This window comes from Balaenoptera physalus (genome assembly GCF_965194825.1).
Source record: "Balaenoptera physalus genome assembly, chromosome: 1".
Classification (NCBI taxonomy): domain Eukaryota; kingdom Metazoa; phylum Chordata; class Mammalia; order Artiodactyla; family Balaenopteridae; genus Balaenoptera; species Balaenoptera physalus.
The window spans coordinates 127,707,440-127,723,267 of record NC_138882.1 but is presented as its reverse complement, the minus strand read 5'-3'; the positions used below and the strand labels follow the sequence as shown (position 1 = coordinate 127,723,267).

The 15,828-nt window shown below is 38.2% G+C and overlaps 1 long non-coding RNA gene across 1 annotated transcript; it reads right to left on the bottom strand.

Moving 5' to 3' along the window:
• Positions 1-7,042: 7,042 nt before the first annotated feature.
• On the bottom strand, positions 7,043-15,290 carry LOC309641523. The gene is made up of 2 exons (XR_014252662.1): positions 13,819-15,290; positions 7,043-13,501 (listed from the first exon to the last, which is right to left on the bottom strand). It is a non-coding gene; the product is annotated as an uncharacterized lncRNA (long non-coding RNA).
• Between the last annotated feature and the right edge of the window lie 538 nt (positions 15,291-15,828).

The window sequence follows — 15,828 nt, the reverse complement described above, 5'->3', positions numbered from 1 at the left end:
GGTTCTGAGCCCCACGTCAGGCTTCCCAACCTGGGGGCCTGGCAACGGGAGGAGGAATTCCTAGAGAATCAGACTTTGGAGCCTAGCAGGATTTGATTGCAGGACTTCAACAGGACTGGGGGAAACAGAGACTCCACTCTTGGAGGGCACACACAAAGTAGTGTGCGCATCGAGACCCAGGGGAAGGAGCAGTGACCCCATAGGAGACTGAACCAGACCTACTGGCTAACGTTGGAGGGTCTCCTGCAGAGGCAAGGGGTGGCTGTGTTTCACCGTGAGGACAAGGACACTGGCAACAGAGGTTCTGGGAAGTGCTCCTTGGTGTGAGCCCTCACGGAGTCCGCCATTGGCCCCGCCAAGGAGCCTGGGTAGCCTCCAGTGCTGGGTTGCCTCAGGCCAAACAACCAATAGGGAGGGAACTCAGCCCCACCCATCAGCAGAAAAGCAGAGTAAAGTTTTACTGAGCTCTGCCCACCAGAGCAACAGCCAGCTCTATCCACCACTAGTATCTCCCATCAGAAAGCTTGCACAAGCCTCTTGGATAGCCTCATCCACCAGAGGGCAGACAGCAGAAGCAAGAAGAACTACAATCCTGTGGAACAAAAACCACATTCACAGATAGATAGACAAGATGAAAAGGAAGAGCTATATACCAGATGAAGGAACAAGATAAAACCCCAGAAAAACAACTAAATGAAGTGGAGATAGGCAAACTTCCAGAAAAAGAATTCAGAATAATGATAGTGAAGATGATCCAGGACCTCTGAAAAAGAATGGAGGCAAAGATTGAGAAGATGCAAGAAATGTTTAAAAAAGACCTAGAAGAATTAAAGAACAAACAAACAGAGAAGAACAATAAAATAACTGAAGTGAAAAATACACTATAAGGAATCAATATCAGAATAAGTGAGGCAGAAGAACAGATAAGTGACCTGGAAGACAGAATGGTGGAATTCACTGCCACGGAACAGAATAAAGAAAAAAGAATGAAAAGAAATGAAGACAGCCTAAGAGACCTCTGGGACAACATTAAACGCAACAACATTCATATTATAGGGGTCCAAGAAGGAGAAGAGAGAGAGAAAGGACCTGAGAAAATATTTGAAAAGATTATAGTCAAAAACTTCCCTCACATGGGAAAGGAAATAGCCACCCAAGTCCAGGAAGCGCAGAGAGTCCCATACAGGATAAACCCAAAGAGAAACACACCGAGACACATAGTAATCAAACTGGCAAAAATTAAAGACAAAGAAAAATTATTGAAAGCAGCAGGGAAAAACGACAAATAACCTACAAGGGAACTCCCATAAAGTTAACAGCTGATTTCTCAGCAGAAACTCTACAAGCCAGAAGGGAGTTGCATGACATATTTAAAGTGATGAAAGGAAAGAACCTACAACCAAGATTACTCTACCTGGCAAGGATCTCATTTAGATTTGATGGAGAAATCAAAAGCTTTACAGACAAGCAAAAGCTAAAGGAATTCAGCACCACCAAACCAGCTCTACAACAAATGTTAAGGGAAATTCTCTAAGTGGGAAACACAAGAGAAGAAAAGGTCCTACAAAAACAAACCCAAAACAATTAAGAAATAGTAATAGGAACATACATATCGATAATTACCTTAAACATGAATGGAATAAATGCTCCAACCAAAAGACACAGGCTCACTGAATGGATACAAAAACAAGACCCATAAATATACTGTCTACAAGAGACCCACTTCAGACCTAGGGACACATACAGACTGCAAGTGAGGGGATGGAAAAAGATATTCCATGCAAATGGAAATCAAAAGAAAGCTGGAGTAGCAATTCTCATATCAGACAAAATAGACTTTAAAACAATGACTATTACAAGATACAAAGAAGGACACTACATAATGATCAAGGGATCAATTCAAGAAGAAGATATAACAATTATAAATATATATGCACGCAACATAGGAGCACCTCAATATATAAGGCAACTGCTAACAGCTATAAAAGAGGAAATTGACAGAAACACAATAATACTGGGAGACTTTAACACCTCACTTACACCAATGGACAGATCATCCAAAATGAAAATTAAAAGGAAACACAAGCTTTAAATGACACAATAGACCAGATAGGTTTAATTGATATTTATAGGACATTCCATATCAAAACCGCAGATTACACTTTCTTCTCAAGTGCACACCAAACATTCCCCAGGATAAATCACATCTTGGGTCACAAATCAAGCCTCAGTAAATTTAAGAAAATTGAAATCATTTCAAACATCTTTTCTGACCACAGTGCTATGAGATTAGAAATCAATTACAGGGAAAAAAATGTAAATAACACAAACACAAGAGGCTAAACAATACGTTAGTAAATAACCAAGAGATCACTGAAGAAATCAAAGTGGAAATCAAAAATACCTTGAGACAAATGACAGTGAAAACACGACGATCCAAAACCTATGGGATGCAGCAAAAGCAGTTCTAAAGGGAAGTTTATAGCAATACAGTCCTACCTCAAGAAACAACAAACATCTCAAATAAACTGTCTAACCTTACACCTAAAGGAACTAGAGAAAGAAGAACAAACCAAACCCAAAGTTAGTAGAAGGAAAGAAATCATAAAGATCAAAGCAGAAATAAATGGAATAGAAAGAAAGAAAACAATTGCAAAGATCAATAAAACTAAAAGCTAGTTCTTTGAGAAGATAAACAAAATTGATAAACCATTAGCCAGACTCATCAAGAAAAAGAGGGAGAGGACTCAAATCAATAAAATTAGAATTGAAAATGGAGAAGTTACAATGGACACCGCAGAAATACAAAGCATCCTAAGAGACTACTACAAGCAACTCTATGCCAATAAACTGGACAATCTGGAAGATATGGACAAATTCTTAGAAAGGTATAACCTTCAAAGACTGAACCAGGAAGAAGTAGAAAATATGAACAGAGCAATCACAAGTAATGAAATTGAGACTGTGATTAAAAATCTTCCAAGAAACAAAAGTCCATGACCAGACGGCTTCACAGGTGAATTCTATCAAACATTTAGAGAAGAGCTAACAACAATCCTTCTCAAACTCTTCAAAAAAATTGCAGAGGAAGGAACACTCCAAAACTGATTCTAGGAGGCCACCATCACCCAGATACCAAAACCAGACAAAGATACTACAAAAAAAGAAAATTTCAGACCAATATCACTAATGAATATAGATGCAAAGATCCTCAACAAAATACTAGCAAACAGAATTCAACAACACATTGAAAGGATCATACACCATGATCAAGTGGGATTTATCCCAGGGATGCAAGGATTCTTCAATATACCCAAATCAATCAATGTGATACGCCATACTAACAAATTGAAGAATAAAAACCATATGATCATCTCAATAGATGTAGAAAAAGCTTTTGACACAATTCAACACAGATTTATGATAAAAACTCTCCAGAAAGTGGGCATAGAGGGAACCTACCTCAACATAATAAAGGCCATATACAACAAACCCACAGCCAACATCATTCTCAATGGTGAAAAACTGAAAGCATTTCCTCTAAGATCAGGAACAAGACAAGGATGTCCACTCACACCACTATTATTCAACATAGTTGTGGAAGTCCTAACCATGGCAATCAGAGAAGAAAAAGAAATAAAATAATATAAATTGGAAAAGAACAAGTAAAACTGTCACTGTTTGCAGATGACATGATACTATACATAGAGAATCCTAAAGATGCCACCAGAAAACTACTAGAGCTCATCAATGAATTTGGTAAAGTTGCAGGATACAAGATTAATGCACAGAAATCTCTTGCATTCCTATACACTAATGATGAGAAATCTGAAAGAGAAATTAAGGAAACACTCCCACTTACCATTGCAACAAAAAGAATAAAATATCTAGGAATAAACCTACCTAGGGAGACAAAAGACCTGTATGCAGAAAACTATAAGACACTGATGAAAGAAATTAAAGATGATACAAACAGATAGAGAGATATACCATGTTCTTGGATTGGAAGAATCAATGTTGTGAGAATGACTATATTACCCAAAGCAATCTACAGATTCAATGCAATCCCTATCAAATTACCAATGGCATATTTTACAGAAGTAGAAGTAAAAATCTTAAAATTTGTGTGGAGACACAGAAGACCCCGAATAGCCAAAGCAGTCTTGAGGGAAAAAAATGGAGCTAGAGGAATCAGTCTCCCTGGCTTCAGACTATACTACGAAGCTACAGTAATCAAGACAATATGGTATTGGCACAAAAACAGAAATATAGATCAGTGGAACAGGATAGAAAGCTCAGAGATAAACCCACACACCTATGGTCAACTAATCTATGACAAAGGAGGCAAGGATATACAATGGAGAAAAGACAGTCTCTGCAATAAGTGGTGCTGGGAAAAACTGGACAGCTACATGTAAAAGAATGAAGTTAGAACACTCCCTAACACCATATACAAAAATAAACTCAAAATGGATTAGAGACCTAAATGTAAGACTGGACACTATAACACTCTTAGAGGAAAACATAGGAAGAACACTCTTTGACATAAATCACAGCAAGATCTTTTTTGATTCACTTCCTAGAGTAAAGGAAATAAAAACAAAAATAAACAAATGGGACCTAATGAAACTTAAAAGTTTTTGCACAGCAAAGAAAACTACAAAGAAAACAAAAAGACAACCCTCAGAATGGGAGAAAATATTTGCAAATGAATCAATGGACAAAAGATTAATCTCCAAAATATATAAACAGCTCATGCAGCTCAATATTAAAAAAACAAACAACCCAATCCAAAAATGGGCAGAAGACCTAAATAGACATTTCTCTAAGGAATACATACAGAGGGCCAAGAAGCACATGAAAAGCTGGTCAACATAACTAATTATTAGAGAAATGCAAATCAAAACTACAATGAAGTATCACCTCACACTGGTCAGAATGGGCATTATCAGAAAATGTACAAACAAATGCTGGAGAGGGTGTGGAGAAAAGGGAACCCTCTTACACTGTTGGTGGGAATGTAAATTGATACACCCACTATGGAGAACAGTATGGAGGTTCCTCAAAAAAGTAAAAAGAGAACTACCATACGACCCAGCAATCCCACTACTGGGCATATACCCTGAGAGAGCCATAATTTAAAAAGACACATGCACCCCAATGTTCATTACAGCACTATTTACAATAGCCAGGACATGGAAGCAACCTAAATGCCCATCGACAGACGAGTGGATAAGGAAAATGTGGTACATATATACAATGGAATATTACTCAGCCATAAAAAGGAACAAAATTGGGTCATTTATAGAGACATGGATGGATCTAGAAAGTGTCATACAGAATGAAGTAAGTCAGAAAGAGAAAAACAAAAATCGTATATTAACGCATATATGTGGAACCTAGAAAAATGGTACAGATGAACCGGTTTGCAGGGCAGAAATTGAGACACAGATGTAGAGAACAAACATGTGGACACCAAGGGGGGAAAGTGGCGGGGGTGTGGTGGTGGTGGGATGAATTGGGAGATTGGAATTGACATATACAAACTAATATGTATAAAATAGATAACTAATAAGAACCTGCTGTACAAAAAAATAAATAAAATTAACTAAAAAATAAGAATTGATTTCTCTGTCATTTACATTCTGCTGATTTTTGTAGATACTGTTCAAGCATTCTCACACTATATGTTAATTATTTAGCTATATGGCCATGTATCTGGCACACTGCTTTTTGTGGGCAGTGCAATTAGTACAGTTTCTGCACATAATAGATGTTCAATAATGTTTGGGGAGTTTAAATGAAATGATTAGAAAACATATGAAGATTGATGGGATGTGAACCTGATTCATGAAAATCAGTTGAGAACAACAACAAAACAACTACAGTAGACCCTTGAACAGCACAGGTTTGAACTGTACAGGTCCACTGATATACAGATCTTTTTCAATAAATATACAGGAAATTTTGGGGGAGATTTGCACCAATTTGAAAAAACTTGCAGACAAATGGTGTAGTCTAGAAATATCAAAAAAAAAAAAATGAAGAAAAAGTTAAGTATGTCATGAATCCATAAAATATATATAGATACTAGTCTATTTTATCATTTACAACCATAAAATATGCACAAATTAAAAAGCTAACATTTATCAAAACTTATTCATAAAACACTTACAGACTATACTTGGTGCCATTTGCAGCCGAGAGAAATGTAAACAAATGTAAAGATGCGGTATTAAACTGTGACTGTGTAAAATTAACTGCAGTACATACTGTGCTATCATGTTAATTTCATAGCCACCTCCTGTTGCTGTTTAGGTGAGCTCAGGTGTTGCGAGTATTGTGTAAAACGCCAAGTGATGCTAATCATCTCTGCACGTGCAGTTCCTCTCTTTGGTAAATTGCGTATCACGGTAAAAAGTGATCTCTCCCGGTTCTTGCATGGTTTTCATCATGTTTAGTGCAATACTGTAAACCTCGAATAACACTATGGGATCCATACAAAGTGCCACTAGTGAGGCTGGAAGTGCTCCCAAGAAGCAGAGAAGTCATGACATTACAAGAAAAAGTTGAATTGCTGGGTATGTACCCTAGATCGAGGTCTGCAGCTGCTGTTGCCTGCCATTTTAAGATAAATGAATCCAGCATAAGGACCACTGTAAAAAAAGAAAAGGAAAATCGTGAAGCCATCGCTGCAGCTACATCAGCAGGCGGGAAAACCTTGCACTTTTTGCAAAATGCCTTTTTATCTTGTATTGAAAATGCAGCTTTTATGTGGGTGCAGGCATAGCTACAGATTCTAAAATGATTTTTTTTAAAAAGCGAAATCATTATATGACAACCGAAAGCCAAAGGAAGGTGAAGGATCTAAAGCTGTAGAATTTAATGCCAGCAAAGGATGGTTGGATAATTTTAGGAAGAGGTTTGGCTTTAAAAATATCAAGATACCAGGAGAACCAGCGTCTGCTGACCAAGAGGCAGCAGACGAATTCCAAGACGCCATTAAGAAAATCATTGAGGAGAAAGAATTCTCCTGAATGTGTTTTTTTCTTTTTTTTTTAACTTTGGGTTTATTTATTTATTTATTTATTTATGGCTGTGTTGGGTCTTCGTTTCTGTGCGAGGGCTTTCTCTAGTTGCGGCAAGCGGGGGCCACTCTTCATCGCGATGCGCGGGCCTCTCACTATCGCGGCCTCTCTTGTTGCGGAGCACAGGCTCCAGACGCGCAGGCTCAGTAATTGTGGCTCACGGGCCTAGTTGCTCCGCGGCATGTGGGATCTTCCCAGACCAGGGATCGAACCCGTGTCCCCTGCATTGGCAGGCAGATTCTCAACCACTGCGCCACCAGGGAAGCCCTGAATGGGTTTTTAATGCAGATGAAAGTGCCCTATTCTGGGGAAAAAAATGCCACAAGAGTCATTTATTTGTAAGGAAGAAAAGCGAGCGCTAGGATTTAAGGCAGGAAGGGATAGGCTAACTCTACTGCTTGTGCAAATGCGGTCGGGTTTATGGTAAGTACTGCCCTTATCTATAAAGCTGCTAATATCTGAGCCTTGAAGGGAAAAGATAAACACCAGCTGTCAGTCTTGGTTGTACATCAAGAAGGCCTGGATCATGAGAATTCTTTTTCTGGACTGGTTCCATCGATGATTTGTCCCTGAAGGAAATACCTTGCCTGTAAGGGATTGCCTTTTAAAGTTCTTTTGATATTGGACAAGGCCCCTGGCCATCCAGAGCCTCATGAGTTCAACATCAAAGTTGCTGAAGTGGTCTCCTTGCCACCAAACACAAGGTCTCAAAGTCAGCCTCTAGATCAGGGGGTCGGAAAGACCTTTAAGGCTCATCACACACAGTATGCTATGGAAAGGATTGTCAGTGCTATGGAAGAGAACCCTGATGGAGAGAACATCATGAAAGTCTGGAAGGATTACACCTTCCACTGAAGATGCCGTTGTTATTATAGAAAAAGTTGTGAAAGCCATCAAGCCCGAAACAATAAATTCGTGCTGGAGAAAACTCTGTTCAGATGTTGTGCATGACTTCACAGGATTTATGACAGAACCAGTCAAGGAAATCCTGAAAGAGATTGTGGCTATGACAAAAAAGGTGGGAAGTAAAGGGTTTCAAAATATGGATCTTGGAGAAATTCAAGAGCTAATAGACACCACACCAGAGGAATTAACAGAAGATGACTGAATGCATCTGAAACAGTGCCAGACAATGAGGAAGAAGATGTAGAAGAAGCAGTGCCAGCAAACAAACTGACACTGGACATTCCGTCGGAAGGGTTCTGATTTTTCAAGACTGCTTTTACATTCTTTTACGACATGGATGGGCCCTTCTATGAAATGGGTACTGAAACTAAAGTGAAAAACAGTAGGAGGATCGATTCCATCTAGAAACAGTTTAAGAGAAATGAAAAAGCAAAAGTCAGACAGAAATTACCGTGTAGTCCCATAAAGTTACACAGAGTGTGCCTGCCTCTCCTGCCCTCCCCCTCCCCCTCCTCCATCTCTTCCCTCTCTGCCGCTGCTGAGATAGCAAGACCAACCCCTCCTTTCCCTCCTCCCCCGCAGCCTTCTCAGCATGGAGACAACAAGGGTGAAGACCTTTATCATGATCCACTTCCACTTAACAAAGAGCAAATGATCATCATGCCGTACAGTTAATAAACTTATCTGCTGTGTATGTGTGAATGTCTTCATGTGAAAATCTAGTAACCGTATGACAAGAACCGTAGGAGACATTTTTGTGTCATCATCATCATCATCACCTAAGTATTCATCGGGTAGAACATGGTGCACCAGACTTGTATTGAAGTGGACAGCATATCTTACATAGGCATAAGGTTAGTAATATTTAACATAAAATTGACAGGGTGTTAGTTTTCTTACTGTTTTATAACTTTGCTTTCAAAGAGTTACATTACCATACAGTATGCCCCTCTCTCTCATTATTGGAAAAACTCTGTCTCAGCCTATCATCACAGGTAAGTGGTTTCTAAAAAAAAAAAAAGTAACAATGTTTCTAATACTGTATTATGAATAAGACTATAGTATTGTATGCCATACAATTTTATAATGATTCATTCACTAGTGCATAGGCTACGCTACCATGAAGCAATCATACTGCTGCTTCTTCATTATCAATGCACGAACCATTATACTTGTAAATAAATATGCATTTTTCACATTAGTTTTTCATTTTGAAGTCTAGTGATAGTAATACATAAAACATCTATTGTGTTTTGTATCATATAAGACAATATTGATGTACATACTGTCAGGCGGATGATTCATCCTGTAAACAAACCATGTAAACTTATGGTATTGATAAATACAGTACAGTACTGTAAGTGTATTTTTCTTCCATATAATTTTCTTAATTTCTTTATTTCTTAATAAAATTTTCTTTTCTCTAGCTTACTTTATTGAATGAATACAGTATATAAAACATATAACATACAAAATATGTGTTAACTGTTTATGTTATTGGTAAGACTTCCACTAACAGTAGGTTATTTGTAGTTAAGTTTGGGGGAATCAAAAGTTATACTCAAATTTTTATCTGTGTGTGGGGTCTTGGCACCCCTAACCCCCACGTTGTTCAAGGGTCAACTGTACTTTTAAATGTAGAGGACTAAGGTAGGGAAAGGCAAAGAAAGGTGGAGCAAAGTCAGTCTTAATGGCCATCTGTACTTATCAGACTCCTGGCAGAAAACAGAAGCAACTCTGGGTCTTTTAAGCAAAGTGATGGGAAAGCTGAGAAGTCAAATCAAGGATAGAGAAACAAGCCATAGGTTAGCCATTTAGGGGAGCCAAAACTTTATCTTTGCTGATCTTAAGTTTTCATCTGGGGTTCCTTAACAAAAAGATTAACAAGAGGAAAATAGTTTATTTACCTGTGCTGTGCACATCATGGAGGAGAAACCTCAATGAAAAGTAACTCAGAACTGTGGCTTAGAACTCCAGCTTATATAGCATCTTCAACAAAGAACAATACATTTGTAGAGAAATGGCAGGACAAAGGAAAGCAGTTTTAGGCTTCTAAGGATGGCAAACTGTGGGAAGGTAAATATTTAGGAGGGAACTAATAAAGTGAGGTTTGTTTGCAGATTGCTCTGGTGCTGTCTCTGAGCTGATAAGAGTCTGTCTCCAGTAAAGGGAGAATTTATATCCTGCCTTCAGACAGAAAAGGGGAGGGTAGAGAGAGCTTTTCCTGCTTCTTAGCTGTCTTTAACTCAAAATAATTTTTATGTCAGAGGGGTGTATTTGGGGTGACATATCCTGATTTCCTTCAGGTGAAAGAGGAAGCTGCTACCACCCTTAGGGTAGAGAGGACAAAGTGATGAGATGGTGTTACCAGAACCAAGAAGCCAAAGCTCTTTGGAGGAAACTCAACTAAGTGGGGGCTTCCTGGTGAGAAGTGAAACTGCACAGAGTGGACAGTCCTGTGGAAGCTGGAGACATGAAGACATAGTTGCTGCCAGAGGTCACACGCAAGAGTCAGAGAGGAGCAGACAGAGCCCAGATCTCTGCACTACTGCCCTCCAGTCTCTAGCAGGTATCTCCCACTGGCCAAACTCAGCTGTAAACTAGCTGAGGTAGGAGCCTTGATAAAGCAGTCTGCAGAGGTGGGCTTTTCTATGATATGGAGTGGAATTGGATGCAAGCCTGAGGAATAGATCTGAAGGCAGAAGTATGACCATCTGACCATCTTCTAACTTCCTTTCTTCCTCACAACTTACATTCCTACCTCTGTTTTTCTGGCCATTCCTAAACACAGGGTAACTGTTCATGCCTTTACTACTATTCCTGTAGCACAGAACACAATCTCTATGCTTTTTTCCTGTTAGAATTTAACCAATTGTTCAAAGCCCAGTTGGAATGCCACACCATTTTAAAACTTTTCTCTTACTATCAGTTAAATAGTGTATTCCATCGGTACTTTATAGTACTTTGATTATGTTTCTCTTGTAGCAGTAATTTTTGCCTTACAGTATAGTGATTTATGTATAGGTCCTTTTCTCTTAATATTAAAAACATATTGGGCTATTGCTTGACTAAAAATCCCCACAGGTTCAACACTTTCTTTAGTGCCAAAATCAGTGTGTACTGTGAACCGTGAGGACATTACCTACGATGGTCTTGCCTCCACTTATAGCCCAGGGACCACAGCATATACTGTCTCCCTCTGGACACCAGGAAGAACTTCCATTAGCTCAGAAATGGGAGCTAACTTTCTCCCTGAGGCACGGAGAGATTGAAACTACAATGGATGTCAAGATTTTGTCCTCACCCTCTTTGGAGAATTCACAATCCTGGCATGAGTCTAATTTATTTACGGGGAAAAAAAAGTGCATCGAATTTTTTTAAAAAGATCATTTTCTTCTTCTAAATACAGAAGGTTTCCATCTCTTTTTCAAGACAAGGCTACAGAGGGTGAGAAAGTTATGGCCAGTATGCTTTTCCTTAACCAGCGGTTATGATTTATTAACACAAATGTTAGGGTTGGTCAGTAACCACGGTATCTGTAGCTTCACACCACATATTTCCCAGTGCATCAAACTACAATTTTCCCAGCATTGTAGGAGATAAATTCACCTGTTTAATACCATTCTTTATTGAGCATCCATGTACTGTGAACTGTGCAAGTGTCTTGGGTAGGTCATTCTGCACAAAGTTCGGTCACACTGAGAGCTGGATGGTGAGCCAGTTGCTTTCAGGGATGGGGACTGGAGCTGCTGAGGGCCCAGCTTAGTTTAAAATGACATAATCTAACTGCATCATAGCAATGCCAAGGGCATGCATTTCAACATACAGTCTGCAGTCATTCCAAGATCTCAGTATCTAGAAACTTGCAACTGTTCTGCAATCTCCACAAACTTGAGATATTCTTCAGGAGTCTCAGACTATTGGTTTTTGAGACTCATTCCTTTACTGTTCTAATTTTGCTCCTTTCCCAGGCATATTTTGTTTTTAAAACATTTAGCATTCATCTGGGCTACATTTTCTATGCATTCCATATGCATGGAAAATATGCTTACCCTGAAAGTCATGTAAATTGTAAGTTATAAGAATGGGCTCCTAGCTGTATTCAGGAAAATTGATTCCTTCCAACCTTCATGATTATTATTCATTAAAATCTCCACTGTGTAAGGTATTGTTCCAGATTCTAGAGTTTGAGGGGTGTAACATTAAAATTGTACTCTGGAAGCATAGAGTCAACATTTTGCTCTATTTTTCAGTAGCTCTGAGATTTGAGGTTTATTTATTTACTTCTGTAAGATTTAGTTCTTTCATTTGTAAAGTTAGGAGCTTGGACTTCACAAGATGAATTCTAAGCTCTTTTCCAGGTCTGAAAATCTATGATATTATAGTGATAAAAATCTTGATATAAATATTTTCATATATGGGACAGGCAGTTAAAACTCTATAAAGTATATCCCTCTGACACATGAGGTTCTAAGTGATATAACTTGATTTTGAAAGTATCTTCACTGTGCGAGTGATGGGAGAAATCCTTAAAAAAAAGACATTGACACCTGTAAGTTACAAACCGTCCCTCTGTGACTTTTCTCTCACCTTTTCATAGTTTTCTATTCGAAACAAGTGTTATCACAATTTGTGGCCAAGTAGAATCAAAGTAGGATATAAAAATCGATCCATGTTTATACTGTTTTCATACATCATTTAAAATTACCAAATGATGCACCAAATATCTGTAATTGGTTCCAGTCTGTCATTTATGGGCTCAAATGACAACACTGTATGTCCAGAGAAGCGAGAATATCATATCATTACTTCAACCAGGTTAAGTCTGTGACCAAGAAGAGGCAAGTTCATAATTGGCAATGAGACCTGGGCAGGGGGAGGAGAGGAGAATGACAGTCCATGTGGAGAGTGAGAAGGAGGCAGAGCAATGGGAGAGAGGACTGGGGAAACTGGGAGCCCGATTGCACTGAGAAAGAATGATCTCACAGCTCCCTGGGAGTTTCAACAGTGATCGTTGATCAGGGTGATGGCTAGGTGGCTCTGTTCAGCTGCACATTTCATGTTTTCTCTTTTTTGCTATTAGTCACAAAATGAATCGGTTGCATTAGAGCCAGTGTAAATCATAAAACCACAATACATTAACTATGTTTTCCCTGCACAGCATTTATTATTGTTGTTTTCCCTTAATGCCAGTTATTATACATATATTGCAGAAATTTAGAATAATATACAGGATTATGAGACAAAGACTCACAAGGTCTAATTGTAATCCATCCACTCTTTTGAATCATCATTTATTAATTTACATGACACTTCAGGGTAATCAAATCCCCTTACCAAAATCAAAGATAAGGAAAGTGATCAGTGCACTGTAAAACTACATTTAAAATATCTGAAGAAACACATCATTTACTTCATTCTTCTCAGGTGCCTGCCACAAAGTACCTGCATATGCCAGCAGTGGAGAATCAGGGATCTTGGCTGTATCAGCCTTCAACAAAAACTGCCTCCAGGGCTTCCCTGGTGGCGCAGTGGTTGAGAATCTGCCTGCCAATGCAGGGGACACGGGTTCGATCCCTTGTCTGGGAAGATCCCACATGCCGCGGAGCAACTAGGCCCGTGAGCCACAATTACTGAGCCTGCGCGTCTGGAGCCTGTGCTCCGCAACAAGAGAGGCCACGACAGTGAGAGGCCCGCGCATCGCGATGAAGAGTGGTCCCTGCTCGCTGCAACTGGAGAAAGCCCTCACACAGAAACGAAGGCCCAACACAGCCATAAATAAATAAATAAATAATAATAAAAAAAAAAACAAAAAAAAAACTGCCTCCATCTCTGAGAGTCCTTCCTAAAAATGACTCATTAAGAGGGTTTCTACCTAGGCTCAAATGGGTGACCCACTGTTCTAATGTGGTATTTTCTTGCAGGAGTTATGAAAATGCATCAGAAAAGGCACTCACACTTAAATGCTCAAGTGATTTCCATTCAATGTTCCAAAATTATTTAATGGGAAAAGATAGCCTTTTAAAAAACAATCCTGGAATAAATGGATAAACAAATGCATAGGGAAAAGAAACTCTACCTCACCCCATATGCAAACATGAACTCAAAATGAGTCATAAAGTTAAATGTTAGAGCTAAAATTATTAAATTTCTAGAAGAAAGCTTTAAGACAAAATCTTTATGACATTGGGTTAGGCAGATTTCTTAACAGGATCCAAAAATCACATAAGAGAAAAAAAAAAAAAAAAGGAAAACTGATTAGATCAAAATTTGTTCAATGTCTTTGAACCTCATTAAGAAAGCCACAGACTGAGAGAAAAAAATTGAAACTATATCAACAAAAGGCTGATATCCAGAAAAGTAAACAAAGACCTTATCCAGAGCATATAAAGGACTCTTAAAGAGAAGAAAAATTTTAAATGGGCAAAAGGTTTGACAGACACTTCACAAAAGTGGCCAATAATCACAAAGTATGATCCACATCAGTAGTCATCAAGAAGATGCAAATGAAAACTTTAGTGAGATACCACTACGGACTCACCTGAATGACTCAAGTGAAGAAGATGGACAATACTTCTGACAAAGATGTGAAGCAACTGAGACTCCCATACCTTGCTGTGGAAATACAAAATAGCACATTAACTTAGGAAGATAGTATGGTATCATCTTATGATATTAAACATATATTATTATCCAGCAATCCCACTCTAGGTATTTATCTAATGGAATGAAAACATATGTCCATACAAAGACTTGTATACTCATGTTTATTGCAGCATTTTTTATAATAGCAAAACCCATCAACTGATGAATGAATAAACAACTTGTGGTATATGTAGCATATCTATATATGATAGTTCTTTGTATGACTTGACTGGATCATGAGATGTCCAGATGTCTGGTTAGGCATTATTTCTGGTTATGTCTGTGAGACTATTTCAAGAAGAGGTTAGCATTTGAATCAATAGACTGAATGAGGTGCATTGCCCTCCCCAACATGAGTGGGCATATTCCAATCTATTGAGGGCTTCAATAGAATAAAAAGGTGGAGGAAGGGGGGATTTGCTCTCTCTGCCTAACTGAATCCTTAATTAAGTTATTAAATATTTAAATTTTTTTAACATCTTTATTGGAGTATAATTGCTTTACAATGGTGTGTTAGTTTCTGCTTTATAACAAAGTGAATCAGTTATACATATACATATGTTCCCATATCTCTTCCCTCTTGTGTCTCCCTCCCTCCCACCCTCCCTATCCCACCCCTCTAGGTGGTCACAAAGCACCAAGCTGATCTCCCTGTGCTATGCGGCTGCTTCCCACTAGCTATCTATTTTACATTTGGTAGTGTATATATGTCTAAATATTTAAATTTTGAAAAGTAAACTCATCCACAAAGAAAACCCCATTCCCAGGTGAATTCTTCAAAATATCTTACATAGTTTTACACACAGAAACGATAAAGTGGGAATACTTCCAAACTTGTTTTATGAGGCCATAACAAAATTAATTTCAAAATCTGTCAAAGATAAAACAATAAAATTAAAGGCCAATATTTGCCACTATCACAGTATATCTATTTATATCTTCTTTAATTTTGCAAAGTATTATAGTTTTCATTGTACAGATTTGGTCCCTTATTTTTGCTTAATTTATTCCTAAGTATTTCATATCTTGATGTTCTAATAAATGATGTTAGTTTCTAATTTTACTTCAAAATTTTAAATTGTGATTATACAGCAATAAAGTTGATTTTTGTATTATTGACTGTGTCCTGTGAACTTGCTAACTTTATTTATTAGTTCTAGTAGCTTTTGTATAAATTCATTGAAATTTA